At 43.3% G+C, this 16,587-nt stretch overlaps 1 protein-coding gene across 3 annotated transcripts in view; it reads left to right on the top strand.

The window, feature by feature from the left end:
* The first annotated feature begins 2,425 nt into the window (after positions 1-2,425).
* Positions 2,426-16,587, top strand: part of ACSL4 (acyl-CoA synthetase long chain family member 4) — a 102,180-nt gene continuing 88,018 nt past the window's right edge. For all 3 annotated transcript variants that reach the window (XM_055121934.1, XM_055121933.1, XM_055121932.1), the window contains exon 1: positions 2,426-2,584. The gene's annotated coding sequence lies outside the window, so the exon portion shown is untranslated. The remainder of the gene's footprint in view (positions 2,585-16,587) is intronic.

Raw genomic sequence — 16,587 nt, 5'->3', positions numbered from 1 at the left:
CACACATTTTCCTAACTCCTATTTCTGTTTCTCAATGATTTATAATTGGATTGGGAGTTATGAGTAAGACTTATTACTAAGGTAGCCTGATAGAAATGTTAAGTACTCAGTCTGGCAGACTTGAAAAATGTGGTAGGAGACCCAGGCTGTCTGCTACTTGTTACTTGTATGACTGGACAAGTCAGTTAACTGGCATCTGTTTCTCCATCTGCAGAACAGGGATAATAAACCCCTGTACTCCAGATTCATAAACAATATTTTAAATGTTCTTTCTAAAATGTCAGGCAGCTGGTAGGGGCAATTCGCTCCTGGGTAAGTTGTTCTAGAAAATATCTGATGAGACGAAATGAAAAAAAAAGCCTTGTTTTGATCCCAGAAAAAAAGTGAGAAAAGGAAAAGCTAGATATAGTGTGAATGTACTGGGTTTCCTTTTGGGAGATATAGTTCTTTCCTCTTCGTCTTGGGTGTGGTTGTGTGGAGGAAAAGGAGAGGCAGGGTAGAAGATAGAAGGTAGCTAAAATTGTCAACATTAGTCAAGAGACTAAGTGATAAACATCTTAAAAATGCAAGTAATTTCTGATCAGATAAATACATGAATATTATGCATCAGCATATACACATAAGTGCGTATGTATACATAGTTATGCATACAAATGGAACTGATCGCTTCAGGTTTGTTCCTTTTATCTTAAAGACCAAGGATAGTAAGCTGAGGACTCTGTTCAGAAGAAATTACCCAATTAGGTAGATCTGGGTTAAGCCCTTCTAGTTATTGAAATTGACAGAATTAATGTTCAGTTATAGTGCTCCCCAATAGATTGGTTGATGTGCTACATTAGGTTGTAATGTATTTATGCTTCAATTTCACAACTACATGGAAAGTTAGCTGAGGGCAAGCATGATCATTCCTTCAGTCGTTCACATTAACACTCTTATGGACGACAGTGCTCAGTGCACTGTAGGGATGCAGTGAATTATATAGCTGACAAATGATTACTTATTTCTGGTATTACAACAAGATCTCATAAAGTAAACATGACAATTAAATTTGTTTTTGAAGTCCTAAACTTTCTAGGTCAATCTCAAAAAAGGAAGTTACACGGCCACCATGGCAATATTTATAGACATATTATATGTAAGTGGGTGAACCTGTTGGAAATTATATGAGTAACCCCACTTCAGAGTAGTAACATACACAAGCTTGTACTTCTATACTCTCACGTTGTGTGCCTCCAACCACTGAGAGTGCTGCTTGGGGTACTTATTAAAAATTAAGATTCCTAGGCTTCATTCAGACCCAAACCAAAGCATCTGAGGGGTCCTGACTCCAATATCCATCATTTATCAAGCATTTCAATGGTTTGATATTTACTCAAATTTAAGGAGTCTAGGCTGTAGTAAGGTGGTCATGCACACGTACACACTGTTAACTCTGGTAAGTGCAGGAAACTGGAGAATATCAAGTGAAATGAAGTGTTCGTTACTGGCAGGAAAAGGAAGCTAGTTCTCCATTGTGGATCAGGGAACTGAAGAATGTTGCTACTCTGTATCCTTTGGCGATCTATTTTCCACAATGTATCCTGGCTCATTTGCAATTATGTTCTGTCCACTTTAAACTTCAGAGATAGTGGATTAAACTTTTAGTTTTAGAAACAACCTCCTTGAATTGATTAAAAACAGTATTTGAAGGACTAGCTCCAGACTCCTCAAACTGGTCACAGTGACTTTTCCTTACGAGTTGTGAACTCTCGTTATTGCACCATGAGGGAAAAAAGGGAGGCACGAATGAAAATCCGGGATCTTTGTGGTCTCTCGTAAGCGGGCGGCGGGTGCGGGGATGGTCAAGTGTGAGAGACGAAATTCACAGAAGAAGGTGGCTCGCTCTGCCTCGGAGGATCATGATGCAATGGAGTCGGAGGATGTTAAGATCTCTCCCGAAAGGAAGCGTCATGAGGTCGAAGGATGAGTTATCTGTCAAGGGTGGCCAGAAGACACCCCGGAGGGGTCTCGGGCCATGCGGGGCTGGCAGAGGTGGGGGGCGAGGGTCTGTTCTCCACCTTGCGGAAATCCAATCGGATCAAGACCCTCGGGCCAGACGCCGGCCGGGCGCGCAGCCCGGCGGCAGGGGCTCGGCAACAGTAGTCACCACCTGCGGCTAGCCCTCGGGGAGCGGTTACCCGACTCCCCCGCTCCGTGCCCCCCCCGCCGCCTCCCCCCGCCGCCCCCCTCCCGCCCCGCCGGGAGCCCGGGACCCCGCCTCGTCGGCTGACGTCCGGGCGAGCGGGGGCGGGCGTGTGGGTGGGCCGAGCCGTCGGCTGCCCGCGATTCGGCCGGCTGAGCCACACCACCGCGCGCCCCCGCTCCTCCCGCCCCTCCGGGCGCGTCTTTTCCGGGCTCGCGCCTCCGCGCGCCTCGCCCCGCCTCTGCCCGCCGTCCGGGTGCGCGCGCGCCGCTGCGGCTTTTTCTCCGGCGTCCGCGGCGCGCCCCTCCTCGCCTGGCGCTAGCGGGCACGCGGCCCCGGGCTCGCCGCTCCCCGACTCCCGCCGCCGGCCGGCCGCGAAGACGCAGCGGGCGAGCGCCGCAGGTGAGTCAGCCCTGGCCCCGCGGCTCCCCTCCCGCCGCCCCTGCCGAGCGCGATCGCGGGGTCCCCGCGCCCGAAGCGCCCCTGTCCTGCACCTGAGCCAGTCCTCCCGTTCCCGGAACCGGCTCGCCCGCTTTCGGGGGAGCCCTGGCGGGCCAGCCGCCCGCTTGCCCGGGAGCTGGGGAGATCCCCGAGCCGCCGGGATCTGCTTTCCTCGAGACCCTGGCCGGCCTCTGCCTGCCGCCCGCCGGCTCGCCGGGGCCAGAAGCATCCTCCCGAGCGGGCCACCCGTGCTTTGCGGGGACCCTTGGACAGGCGCACATCAAGTGCTCGCCAGACCTCCAAACGACCTTAGGGCGCCCCTAGACCTCAGCTCCATTTTGTGCTTCGCCGGGCACTCACTATTTTTGAGGACTGCCCTGGAAACATCCACCCTTGGAATTTGAGGGATGCCCTGGCTTCGGATCGCCTCTGAGCTTCCCGATCTTTACGGGTGTTAGCAAACAGCTGGGTTCCTGAAGCAGTCGCCTCTTATTTTTTCCTGTTCTTTCTATCGACATCCCTGCTCGCAGTGGTTGCCTTATATTTAGCATTAGCTTCATGCACTTCCTCTTCCTCTCATTTAAGTGCCCTCCAGTAACAAGCGGGGCTGTCGATAGCACTTAGAAAAATCAGAGAATATGATTCATTACTTAACCCCATCAAGGGGTTACATATTTTACATGAGACGTCATTTCGTCTCCTCACTCCAGCATCTCCTTCTGAGACATGTTTTTCACCCGCTTGAAATGAATGTGCCTTTTTTGGGCTCTTTTCACCTTTAAGAAAAGCAGCCGTTGCTGTAAGAAACCTCAGTGAGATGTAGCATGTGGGCAGAGTGGCGTATAAATGAATCCCTTTGAGAAAAATTCAGCCGCCTGCTTCATTGGCTAGTGGTTTAATCAACGCCTCGGTTTCCTCGTCTACAAAATTGACGGATGTTGGACTTGAGCGCAAATAAGGATCCTGCTAGTGTTTTGATTCTAGAACCTCTAAATTAGGAATGTGTTACCGCATAACGGAGATGAAGTCGGTTATAGCCCTATTTCCTGGCACTTGCTTGTCACTTTAGTTTTTCCTCTATTTTGCCTCTAACAAATCGCTTTTGTTTGTTTTTGTTTGGGGCCACACCCAGCGGGGGGATCTGAGGTGATTAGTAGCTCAGTGCTCTGGGGTCACACCTGGCTCTGGGGACCATGCGGTTCCTGGGATGGAACCCTAAAAACAGGCTTTCACATTAAAAGCGTGAGCGCCAGCCGTTAAGCTCCCTCCTCGGTCCTTTAACCGCACATTTTTCTACCAGGAGTCATATGGCCCCTGGGTTTTCCCAGGATAGTCCAAGGGGGCCAGAGGTGAAAAATCACATCCGGGGATGGGGGCATGGCATGACCATAGGGGGTCGGCAGGGGGGGCACAAAAAGGAAACCCGGTTGGAAGAGGGTCACCTTGGTGAAGAGGCTGAGAAGCACTGCAGACTGTATAATGTAGCTTGTTTAAACTGGTCTGGGTGCATACGGCCATATCGATTCACTTACACTACCATCAATGAGCATATGGATCAAATAGTTGAAGGATGTTTTTTTCATTGTAAGATAGCTTCTCTCTGCAATTGAAGCTGCTAAAGTGTAAGATTTGTAAGATTCCTATTAGACCTGTTAGAATTAACACCCTCTCTGCCATTTAGATGGAGGATGAGACATTACACTGTTAGTATATTTATTGTTCTGAAAAGGCAAGTAATTTGACACCTGCGACTCCACTGAAGGTGTAATGCAACAATTAAAAGCTTAAGTAAATTCAGTGAAAGAAATGAAAATATCAAAATAGTTCAGATTTTATAAAAGCGTAGGAGTTCCTGGGATTTGAACTCAGGGTCTCATATATGTGCACCAGCACTGTATCACTGAGTTAGATATACCTGGCCCTGGATTCTAGTGTTTTAGAATTTGTCTTAAGGGTTGGATAGGTGGACAAAGGCAAGTTTGAATCAAGTGAAAAAAAGATATGAACAAAGATTTAAGGGACTTCAGGTCTAGTTCTAGCTCTAGCTATTCATAAAAGCCAGGGTAAATCACTTTATATTCCTTAGTTTTGGCTTCTGTAAAAGCATTGTGATGGTTGGCACTGTGATTCCACAATTTCTCTGCTTCGCATTATACCATCATATATATACATATATGTGCATGTATTTCATTACGACTATTATAAATCTTTATCTTCAAAAGTTTGCATCTACAATTTCTAGTCTATATATACATAATTCTTAACTCACCCTTTGCAAATGAATTACTGGAAGTCTATTAGTTGGGAGCCATTTTACATTATCTGCTATCTTTAACTTCTGCTCACAACAGTGAAATGTGAGAGTGGACTGTGAAATACCACCATTACACAGTGGTATTTCACTGTGTAATAACATAGGTTTTTATTAAACATTCATGACTTTTAGAAAATTGTTAAGAGAAAGACTTGTAATTGGAATCAGCTAGAATCTTTCTATTAATTTTTGATTTTGGGAGGGGTCACCGTCAGCAGTGGTTATTCGCAGTGGTGTTGGTTTGGTGGGAGGGGGACCGTGCAGTGCTGGGGAGCAAAACTAGGTCTCCTGCATGCAAACTAACTATTCCAGACCTTTGAACCATCTCTTGGGCCCCACTTTTTTGGGTCTTGTTTGGCCATGCATTTTACAGAAACCAGGGTCAAGGATGTGGCCCAGAAGTGGGGCACATGTTTCATATGTGTGAGGTGCCCATTTCAATCCTTAGCACTGAAAAAGAAGGATTTTATTTGTTTTCATTATTTCATGTATTTGTACAATTTAGTTACTTATTCATCGATTGTGTATTTCGCGCTATGCCCTTCGATATGATGCTCAAGAAGACAGTTGAAGTCATGGAATTTGCATATAAATGGATCAACATGGAAAGTATCATTTTATGTGAAATGTGTCAGAAAGAGAGGGAGAGACATAGAAAGATTGCACTCATCTGTGGAATATAAAGTAACAGAATGAGGTTTACTCCATGACTTGAAAGCCGGCCTCAAATGCTGGGGGGAAAGGCAGCTCAGATAGAGAAGGGAACACCAAGTAAAGGGTATTTGGAGGAGCAACTTGGGTTGGGAGATTGAAACTGAATGTAGGTTGTAGATGGAACACAATGGCCACTCAATGCCTCTAGTGCAAATTAAAGCACCTAAAAGGAAAGAGAGAACAAAAGGGAATGCTGTGCCACAGAGGCAGGGTAGGGTAGGGGGGAGAGAGTGGGGGTGGTGAAAGGGATACTGGGATCATTGGTGGTGGAGAATGGGCACTGGTGGAGGGATCATTGTATGAAACACAAGCACGAAAGTTTGTAAATCTGTAACTGTACCCCACAGTGATTCACTAATATTTTTTTTAAAAAAGAAGACAATTACAGGGCCAGAGAGGAGTTATGGGGTAAAGGTACTTGTCTTGCATGCTGCTGACGTGGGTTTAATACTTGGCACTACATATGGTTCCCCCAGTCCCACAGGAATAATCCCTAAGCCAGGAGTAAGCCCTGAGCACATCCAGATTTGACCCAAAACCAAACAAACAGAAAAGATAATCCCTTCGCTAGAATTTCATAGCCTGAGATGGTGGCAGTGAAACTTGGAGAGACAGATGGATTCAGTTTTAATTTCTATTAACTGCAACAGTCAAATTAGGGGTATAAGACTAGAGTGATACTACTGTAGCTAAGACATTCATATCCGACAGCATCTCATATGGTCCCTCTCAGCCCATCAGGAGTGATCCCAGAGGGCAGAGACAAGGAGTAAGCCCTGAGCACAGCAAGCTGTGCCTTCCCTCACAAAAAATACACCCAGACCCAATTAGGGATGTAAACAAAATCCCAGAGTAGAGTGGTAAGACTGACAGGGAAGGAGATGATTGTTTTGTAGCCTATGGGCTCTCTCACCCTCCCTCTCTCCCTTCCTCCTTTGCTCCCTCCCTCTATCCCTTTCTGCCTTTCTTTCTCAACACCTCTTGAGGCAGGTGTTCTAGGATCATTTGGATCTTAAATCCTGGACTCCTGCATGCAAAGTCTGTGCTCTATTCCTTTGAGCTATGTCCTTGCCTGGCCTTTATTAAAGGATTTTTTGGGGAAAGGGCAGCACCCAAATCTGAATAGCTGTGTTTAGGGGTTACACTTGGTGCTTGGGGTTTGATTCTAGGGGATCACTCTGATACGTGGAAATGAACCTGGGTTTGGGGATGGGGATGGGGAAGACACCCAGTAGATTCAGCACTTATTCCTGACTCTGTGCTCAGGGATCATTCCTGCAAAGGGCTTCGGAATTGAGATGGGTTCACCTATGTGCAAGTCAAGGCTCTTTTCTGCTCTACTGTCTCTCTAGTTCAACTACTTTTACATATGGTTACAATGGTGTTAACTGTTTGTGGTACTGTTTTTTCACATGTGCCTGCTGGCATTTCTTTAAAAAATCCCTTTTCTCTAGATTACTGAGGCTTTCATGAACACGTTTTTTCCCCCTACTTCTGTATATGATTTCTTTAAATGATTAATTACTTTAAATTTATGGAAATTTTTGTGTGTTTGGGGGCCACACCCTGCAGCACTTGGGGGTTGTTCTCCATAGTGCATAGGGTATCATGCAGCACTGATAATTGAAACCAGGCCTCCTGCATACAAAGCATGTGTTCAGTACATTGAGCTATCTTTATGGCACCATTTCTTTAACTGTTTCTTTTGATATAGTTAAAGGTTATCATACAGTTTTAAGAATGGGGCTGGAGAGATAGTATAGTGAGTAAGGCAATTTTCCTTGTGCATAGCTGACCTAGATTTGATCCTTGGCACCACTTATGGTCCCAGACCCTTCCAAGCTCTGTTGGATGTGGTACCTCCCGAAACAACAACCAAAGAGAAAATTACATGTGTGTATGTGTGTGTGGGTGGGTGGGTTTGGAAACACCCACTGCTGCTCAGGGCATACTCCTGGCTTTGCTCTCAGGAATACTCCTGGAGGTGCACAGGGGATCAAATGGGGTGCCAGAGATCGAACAGATCGAACCCAAGTCAGCTGTGTGCGAGGCAAGTGCCCTACCCACTGCATTATCACTCTAGCCCCAGAAAAACTTTATTATATCACAACGAGTCTGAAGTAGATACAATGTATTCATTTCAATTTCAGTTATCATCAGTTTTACATGCACTCATTTGCATGAATGTATTAGTTTATGCAGTGTCTATGTTATGTGTGAATTCATGTAAGCACCAACATGATCAAGATACAGAACAGGATTATAGCACTTAGTACAATAGCTAGAATACATCAAGAGCTCAAATGACCAGTGAAAGGTTAATGAACAATGAAGCTGTAGTGTATATGAATATAAAGAGTACTATGCAGCTATGAGAAAAATGATAACTTATAGTTTGCTACAACTTAAATGGAACTGGAGTATATTAAGCAAGTAAGTAAGAGGGAAAAGGAAAAACATTGGATGACCTCACATTTGTAGTATATAAACAAAGCAAAACAATAGACAGTATTGAATGATGACAAACCCTTGGCGTTAGATTATAAAACTGAGATGACCTAGCAGGGTGGGAGGATGTGGGGAATAAAGAGACACTAGAAGTAACATAGGGATCTTGGTGGAGGGCTTAGGGCACTTTGGTCGTGGGGAAGAGCAGTAATAGTCTATCAAAAACATAAATGTTAACATTATTATAAATATGTACCTAAACTACAGTGTTGGTTGAGAAGCCGATACGGAACAGTTTTATTCCAGATCTCATATGCTCTTTTAGAGCCACAGCCTTCTTCCCTGACCCCCGACACCCAATGATCTATTTTTCATGTCCATAATTTTATTGTTTCAAGAATTTGATATAAATGAAGTTGTATGCTATATGTAACTGTTAAGGTCAGCTCTTTTCACTCACTATAATTCGCTGGAAATTCATGTAGGAAATGTATCTAGTATCTATAGTTCATTTACTTTTGCGGGTGGTGGGGCTGGAGCAATAGCACTGCAGGTAGGGCATTTGCCTTGCATGCAGCCGACCCGGGTTCGATTCCCAGTATCCCATATGGTCCCCTGAGCACCGCCAGGAGTAATTCCTGAGTGTATGAGCCAGGAGTAACCCCTGTGCATCGCAGGGTGTGACCCAAAAATAATAAAAAGTCCTGTTACTTTTGGGGGTGGTATTTAGGCCATACCTCATGGTGCTCATGGCTTAGTCCTGGCTCTGCTTTCAGAAACCACTCGGAGAAGTGCTTGGGAGACCCTAAGCAGTGCCAGGAATGGAACCAAGGTTTGCTACATGCAAGGACAAGTGCCTTAATCCTGGTACTATCTCTCTGGTCCAAATAGTTAATTTATTTTCATTGCTGATTTGTATTCTATGCTGTATGTGTCCTACACTTTGTTTAGCCATTCACCCATTGAGGGACATCTGCCTGTTTCAGTTTTTTTTTTAAATTTGTGTTTGGGCCATGTGTAATGGTGCTCGGGGCTTACTTTTGGCTTTGTGCTACTGATGGGGCTGGTGGACCACAAAGGGTGCCATGGATTGAACCCTGGTTGGCTGTGTGCAAGGCAATCACCTTACCCGTTGTACTATTACTGTGGCCTCTGTTTCCATTTTTAATGGTTTTGGTGTAAATATAAACTTCCATTTCTCTGGAATAAATGCCTAAGATAGCAGTTGCTAGTTGTTTGGTAGTTGTAGGTTTAATTTTAGAAACTGCTGTTTTTTTCCAGAGTGGTTTACCAATTTATCCACCAACTAGATACAAGATTGCTTCTTATCCTTGCTGCCATTTGGTATATCACTGTTACACATTTTAGCCATTCTGATAATTGTGCAGTGATATCATAGTTTTAATTTGTATGTGCTTATGGCTAATGACATTGAGCATCTCTTCATGTGATTGTTTCCATGTCTTTATTAACAAACTATATGTTTATCTCATTTGTCCATTTTTCCAGTTGGGTGTGTAGACACATACACACACATACAGTTGTTAATCAGTGACCATTAATTTCTGCCATTTGGATATTTTTTAACCACTGGGTTCTGTGAGTTGTCTATATATTTGACACAACCTTTTTTTTTTTTTAATCAGACACATTGTTCCCAGTTTGTGGCTTGAATCGACATCCCTTTGGAAGGGAGTTGCACAAGACAAAAAATAGTCTTCACTTCTGCTGAGTTCCACTTTACCAGTTTCCCCTTTTTAAAATCCTGACTTTGGTGTCAAATGTCTTAGTCATCTGTGCCATTTAATTATATCCCTTGTTCTTTCTGTAAGCACTGTGAGCATATTGTCTGTCATCGATCCCAGAACCAGCTGTAGTCTGTGAACAAGTGGTGTTGATGGTTAAGATGAGTATGAATGCAGACTCAAGCCTCCTCTTACAATATCAAAATGGCTGCTCATCTTTCCTCTCTTAAATATACTATCTGCCTTACTGCACCATCAAATGAAATACTGAAATGAGGGTTTAAAAAAACAAAATAGTTGCATGATGCACCAAGGAGATTTTTGGTTTCACTTTCTAACTTTAAAATACTTGGACAGTGTTTATTTGTTTGTTTTTGAAATCAGGGTTTCTGAAAGTAAGGTATGAGAGAAAGGCAAGTAATGCATATGACACATTTGTGTTCTCGTTTACTGTATTTTGAAAATCTACTTCTGTATTTTGAGTGGTGGAGTTGCAAATCTTGACCATGTATTTAGTAATCTCTTTTCTACCCACCATTATGAGAACAGTTGAAACAGACTGCTGCATTCGACTGAATAGAGTGCATGATTTCCTTTTATAGTAAGCCACTTAATAGGTCGTCCCACTATATTTTAAAATGTGCATTAGCTTTAAGGTAACTTGCAATTTTTTATTTTGTAAAATTACATGTGCTCATAGTATGAGGGAAACTAACAGAAGAATATTTTATTTTGAGAGTAGTCATTGCTGTGTAGGGCTACTGCTGTTAATATTTGGCTTTTTGATGTCACCATATTTGTTCAAATAAGTATACAAATAGGAGAGTATTTTTATTTGGATGTTGAACTTATTAAGGATGGTGTATTTTTCCTATTTGAGAAAAAGCAGTTATTAGCATAAATATGAATAGGTTCAAGAAAACATTGATAATGACCCAATCCTGCCCATCACGTGTTTTTATAAATAAACTTCAGTTGGAACACAGTTAAATCTATTCATTTTGTTATTGTTTGCCTACATTCAAATTACAATGTCAGTATTGAAACAAATTCAGTGTCCCCAAAGATTATTTACTCTCTGGTTCACTATACAAAAAAGTTTGCCCTAAAGGTAAGGCAACTTTAAAAATGATTGAATCTCAGTGTTAAGGAAAATTGAATAAACTTTACCTTGATTCTTATTACCTGTTGTAATTCCAAAGGAGCCAATTGTACACTGTTTGATAACATTCAGTCAACAACGGACCCTTATATGATGTTGAGCTGTATACAATGCCTAGGTGTGTAGTAGGTTGTACTGTTTAGGATTGTGGAAGTAATCAGATGTTGTACGATAGGAAATGTCCTAACAGTGATACCTGGCTTTATTATCTTCGGAAGTGTATTCATTGTCTTCACAAACACCATTTGTGAGACAGTATGGTCTAGGAGCATTGCTAAAGAACTGGTAGAGGGGCCGGAGCGATAGCACAGTGGGTAGGGCGTTTGCCTTGCACGCGGCCGACCCGGGTTCGATCCCCGGCATCCCATATGGTCCCCCAAGCACTGCCAGGAGTAATTCCTGAGTGCAGAGCCATGAGTAACCCCTGAGCATTGCTGGGTGTGACCCAAAAAGCAAAAAAAATAAATAAAAAAAAATAATAAAGAACTGGTAGAGAGTTAGGAAGGTGGCTGTGCTTTGGGTGGCTTACGTCAATGTGGATGTGTTCATTTCTGAGTTTTTTGACCACATCAACAGTACTCCTGAACTCTTCCTGGCTCTGTGATTAGGAGTGACCCCTGACAATGCTCAGGGGACAGTATGTGGTGCTGGGAATTGAACCAGTATTGATTTGATGCAAGGCAAAAGCTTTAACCCCTGTCCTGTCTCTCTGGCCTCAAAAGGAAGACATAATTTTAGTTAATGAATTGACTTTTGGGGGGATGAGGGGCATACCTGGCAGAACTCAGGCTTTACTCCTGGCTCTGTGTTAGGGATCACCCCTGGAGAGCTTGGAGGACCGAATGGGATGCTGGAAATCTCACCCAGGTTAGCCACATGCAAGACAAATGCCCTACTCACTGTACAATTTCTCTAGCCTCTGAATTAACAGGTTTTTTTTTCTTTAACCATCCCCAGCAGTCCAAGTCACTTAATTACTCTGGCTTTGTGCTCAGTGATCACTCCTGGTGGTGTTCAGGGGGTTGTATGTGATGCTAGAAATGGAGCTGGGGTGAGCCATGTCAAGGCAAGCGCCTTAACTTCTGCACTGTCTCTCTGGCCCATGATATAAATTTACAGGTATGGCAGCTGGTCAGACTCAAAAAGAAACCTAAATAGTCCTGATGACCTTAGACTTTATAATGAGCCTAAGTGGCAAGATGCAGGCATAGCAGAACATTTTCTTCTGTCTCCCAAACTGCAATTTAACTTTTCTTTCTTTTAATTTGTTTTTTATTTTAGTTTTGGTCACACCTAGCAATACTCAGGGGTCACTCCCAGAAGTGTTTGGAAGACCATGCAGTGTGTGGGATGGAACCCAGAGCTCCTGCATGCAAATATGTGTGCAGGGCTCTTGAACTATCTTTGTGACCCTACCATTTGATCTTTAAGTATATAGCAGTGTAAGCTTGTTAAGATAGAGGATTGACTGTGAGCTTTCTTACATAAGTTAGAAATTTCTGCTTTAGTTCTCCTTCTCCTTTTCCTCCTCTTCTTTTTCTTCCTCCTCCTCCTCCTCCTCCTCCCCCTTCCTTCTCCTCCTCCTCCTCTTCCTCCTCCTCCTCTTCTTCTTCTTCTTCTTCTTCTTCTTCTTCTTCTTCTTCTTCTTCTTCTTCTTCTTCTTCTTCTTCTTCTTCTTCTTCTTCTTCTTCTTCTTCTTCTTCTTCTTCTTCTTCTTCTTCTTCTTCCTCCTCCTCCTCCTCTTCCTCCTCCTCCTCCTCCTCCTCCTCCTCCTCCTCCTCTGCCTCCTCCTCTGCCTCCTCTACTTCTTCCTCCTCCTCTTCCTCCTTCCTCCTCCTTCTCAGCAACTGGCAGTACTCAGAGGATACTCCTGGCTCTTTGTTCAGGGATCACTCCTGGTTGTGCTTGGGAAACCATTTGTGGTGCTGAGTATTGAATGGGGTTCTGCCACATGTAAGGCAAGAGCCTTGTCTTCTGTACTATCCTCTGGCACCTGATGCTCAATTCTTTTAAATACCATACAACTGAGTTAGGCAGATGTCTAGACACATGGACACAAATGGATCCCTGTGCCCACTGTCAAGCACAAAAGTTAATTTAAGGTATACTCGACAGATCTCAGCCTGCATTGCTGAAACTTCTGCAAAGCATAAGATAACCATAACAATGTTTAAAAGGCAAATTTTGGGGAAATCATTATTCTATATGTAGTATTAGACGCCTAACTTTCCTAACTCTTCTTGAGTTAAGTGATACTTTTCCTTTGTAGGTATATAATGCACTGTGTTGGGTTCAGGTAGGCCAGTTTGCATTGGATGCTCACCAGCAGAACAGATATTTGTATTACAGATGTTATAAGATGCTTATTATTTCATTGACTTCTTGGGGGGAGGGTCACAACTGGTGGTTCTCAGGGCTTACTCTTGACTCTACTCAGGGAGCACTGTTGGTGGGGCTCTGAGGATCTTATGTGGTACCAGGGATTGAACAAGGGTGGACCATGTGCGTGGCAAGAACCATGTTCGCTGTACACTCTCTCCAGTTTTACCTGATTGTTGTAAATATGTAACTGGGTTTCTTGTGTTATAGCTTGATAAAATGAATTATGGGGAGTCAAAGTTCTTACTGATAATTTACACTTAATATGATGTCTGTGATCAGTTTCAAATGATATGTGTGGAGGGTACATAGCACTGTAGCACTATAGCACTGCCGTCCCGTTGTTCATCGATTTGCTCGAGAGGGCACCAGTAACATCTCTATTGTGAGACTTGTTTTTACTGTTTTTGGCATATCAAATACACCACAGGCAGCTTGCCAGGCTCTCTGACAGGGACGGAGGAATCGGACCGGGTCAGCCTCGTGCAAGGTAAACGTCCTACTCTCTGTGCTATTGCTCCAGTCCGGAGTTTTCATATAAAAAATTAAGAGTTGGAGTGCATGTTTTGCTTGCAAGAATCCTAGGTTTGATCCCTGGCACCTTATGATTCCCTGTTGGGAATGGCCCTCTCAAACACCTTTGGCTATGGTCCCAAAAGCAAAAATAAAAGTAGTAAGGAAGAAAGGAAGGAACTTCACCTAGGGAAACTGAGTGACAGCTACATTAGGTTCTTTATAACAAAATGTTGTTTGTTAAAAGAGTTAATTAAAGCAAGTTATGGCCCTTTAAGTGCAGGCAAGACAATGATAAAGTATTTGTCATAGATATTTTAAAATCCAAGATTTCATCACTTGCAGTAACTTTTCAGTATCTTTTAAGTTTGTTAAAGTTACATATTTTCTAAGAATTCAGTTTAAACTCCCCAGCAGTCAGTAAGAAAAGGTCTTGGCCTGATATTGAAAGTTTGATAAGTGGGTGTACTTTAACTACTGATAACATTTAGATAGAAATGAAATGTTTTTTCATGTGCATATTTTTATGTTTGTTCACCTTAAATTGCCTTTATAATTAATTAGTCCACGGTTTCAAATAGCACCCGATAATAGGGCTTCTGCTGTATAATAACCATGATATATAGAGACCATAAAAATCAATAAAAGTCACCCACTAGAAAAAGTAACTGAAGTTTGTGAGTTGACAATACCCAGAAAAAGAAATTACAGTGACAAGTGACAAATTTTTTAAAAAATGCTAAGACACTTAAATTCATTCTAGTGTTAGGAAAGTGAAAACCTTTTTCCACCAAATTCCCTGACCAAATACACTGGCAAACATAAAATAAAACACCCACTATTAGCAAAGAAATGTGCACTGTCATACTTTTCATGAGTGAAGATTGTATAACTTTTTCATAAAAAATGCCACAATCCTGGGGTTACAGCAGGTAGTGTGCTTACCTTGGATGTGACTGGCCCAGGTTCAATCCCTGGCATCTCATGTGATCTGTCAAGCCTGCTAGGAGTGATTGATCCCTCATTGCAGAGCTAGGAGTAAGCCTTGAGCACAGCTGGGTGTAATCCCCCCCAAACAAACACAAAATATGAAAATCCTATTGTTTAAAAATAGACATGCATTTTGACCCAGTAATTGTTAGAAAACCAAGGAAGAATTTGCACATGTACAAAGATGTTTAAGATTTCACTGCAGTGAAACTGGTTATTACAGTAAAAATGAGCAGCATGCAGTCAATACTGGTTTGATTCCAGGACCACAAAGTTGTTTGAGCATTACCTCGTGCAGTCCTGGAAGTCCCCACCCACTACCAGTGTGATCCAGATAGATAATCACCCACACCACAGGGCCCGAACAGCACTTCTGCCTCACATTAAATTGCCAGACTGGTTGACTGTGATCAGCTGGAGTGGTCTGCTGAGCACTAATTGGAGGCCCCCTGAATAATAATAGCAAAATGATATAAAAAGCCCATTTAAGAAAGAGAGGTAGTACAGTGGGTAAGGTGCTTGCCTTGCATGCAGCCAACCCAGGTTTAAACCCTGGTACCACATATATTCCCTTTCAACATTGCCAGAAGTGATTCCTGAGCATTCCTGAGCTCAGACAGGAATAAGTCCCGAACACCACTGGCTGTGGCCTCAAAGCTAAAACAAGCAGGAAACCCCACAAAATGTAAGCAGCAACCTTAATGTTCATCTGTAAGAGAATGCCTAAAATAATAATATGCCATAATGTGGAATATCGCAGGGATATTCAAGGGGGGAATGCTAAGATACTTCTATAAATTGACAGGAGTTCCAGAGTATGCTATTAAAGGGAGTGGCGGAGGATGGAGTTCTAGAACCATATGCCTTGATTTACTTAACTGAATAACAGACAAAGCTACTCACCATGTATATAGATAATAAAAAGTGAATGATTGCTGTACAGCAGAATAGTTACCTTTGGACAAAAGGGAGTGGTTTTAGAGGAAGATTGTATATGGATACTTTTTACTTTTTTAACCGTTTACAAATCTGTAACTTTTCTTGGTGTTTGGGCCACAGCTGGCTCTGCTCATGAATTATTCCTGGTTCTGCACTCAGGGTTCATTTCTGGTGGGGATCATATGGGATGCTGGGGATCAAATCTGGGACAGGCACATGAAAGGCAAGGACTGTACCTTCCTTACTATTTCATTAGCCCCTCTGTAACATTTTTATTTTAATTTTATTTTTAAAAAATATTTATTTTTGGGACCCTCTGCGCCTAAAGACTTTGATTCCAGAGATGTAACACATTCGGGCATCCAGCGCAGCATCCGATAGCAATGCACTGGGACTGCGAACTGGGCTACAACTCTGTGCTGCCGGGGGTGGATTTTTTCCCCCCCACCCTGTCTTCCTGCACGGAAAGCAGTGGCCTGGCGGCACCCACGTGGCAGGCGCCATCTTCTGTGACTCCAAACCCAGAGGTATTCGGTTTTTACTTTTGGGGCTCCCAGGAACTCATGGGAAGGGGGCGTAACCGGCACGCCCTTGGCCCAGATAAATCCGGAGCCACTGAGCGCGAATCGGACCCTCTGCGCCTAAAGACTTTGATTCCAGAGACTTCTTACAGCAATGCACTGGGACTGTGAGCTGGGCTATGTAATTTCTGGCAGAATTTTCCCTGGACTTTATACAGAAATCCAAAACAGCGCCGACG

The sequence above is a fragment of the Sorex araneus genome, chromosome X (genome assembly GCF_027595985.1).
Source record: "Sorex araneus isolate mSorAra2 chromosome X, mSorAra2.pri, whole genome shotgun sequence".
In the NCBI taxonomy this organism is placed as follows: Eukaryota; Metazoa; Chordata; class Mammalia; order Eulipotyphla; family Soricidae; genus Sorex; species Sorex araneus.
This window is presented reverse-complemented; position numbering and strand designations above follow the sequence as displayed.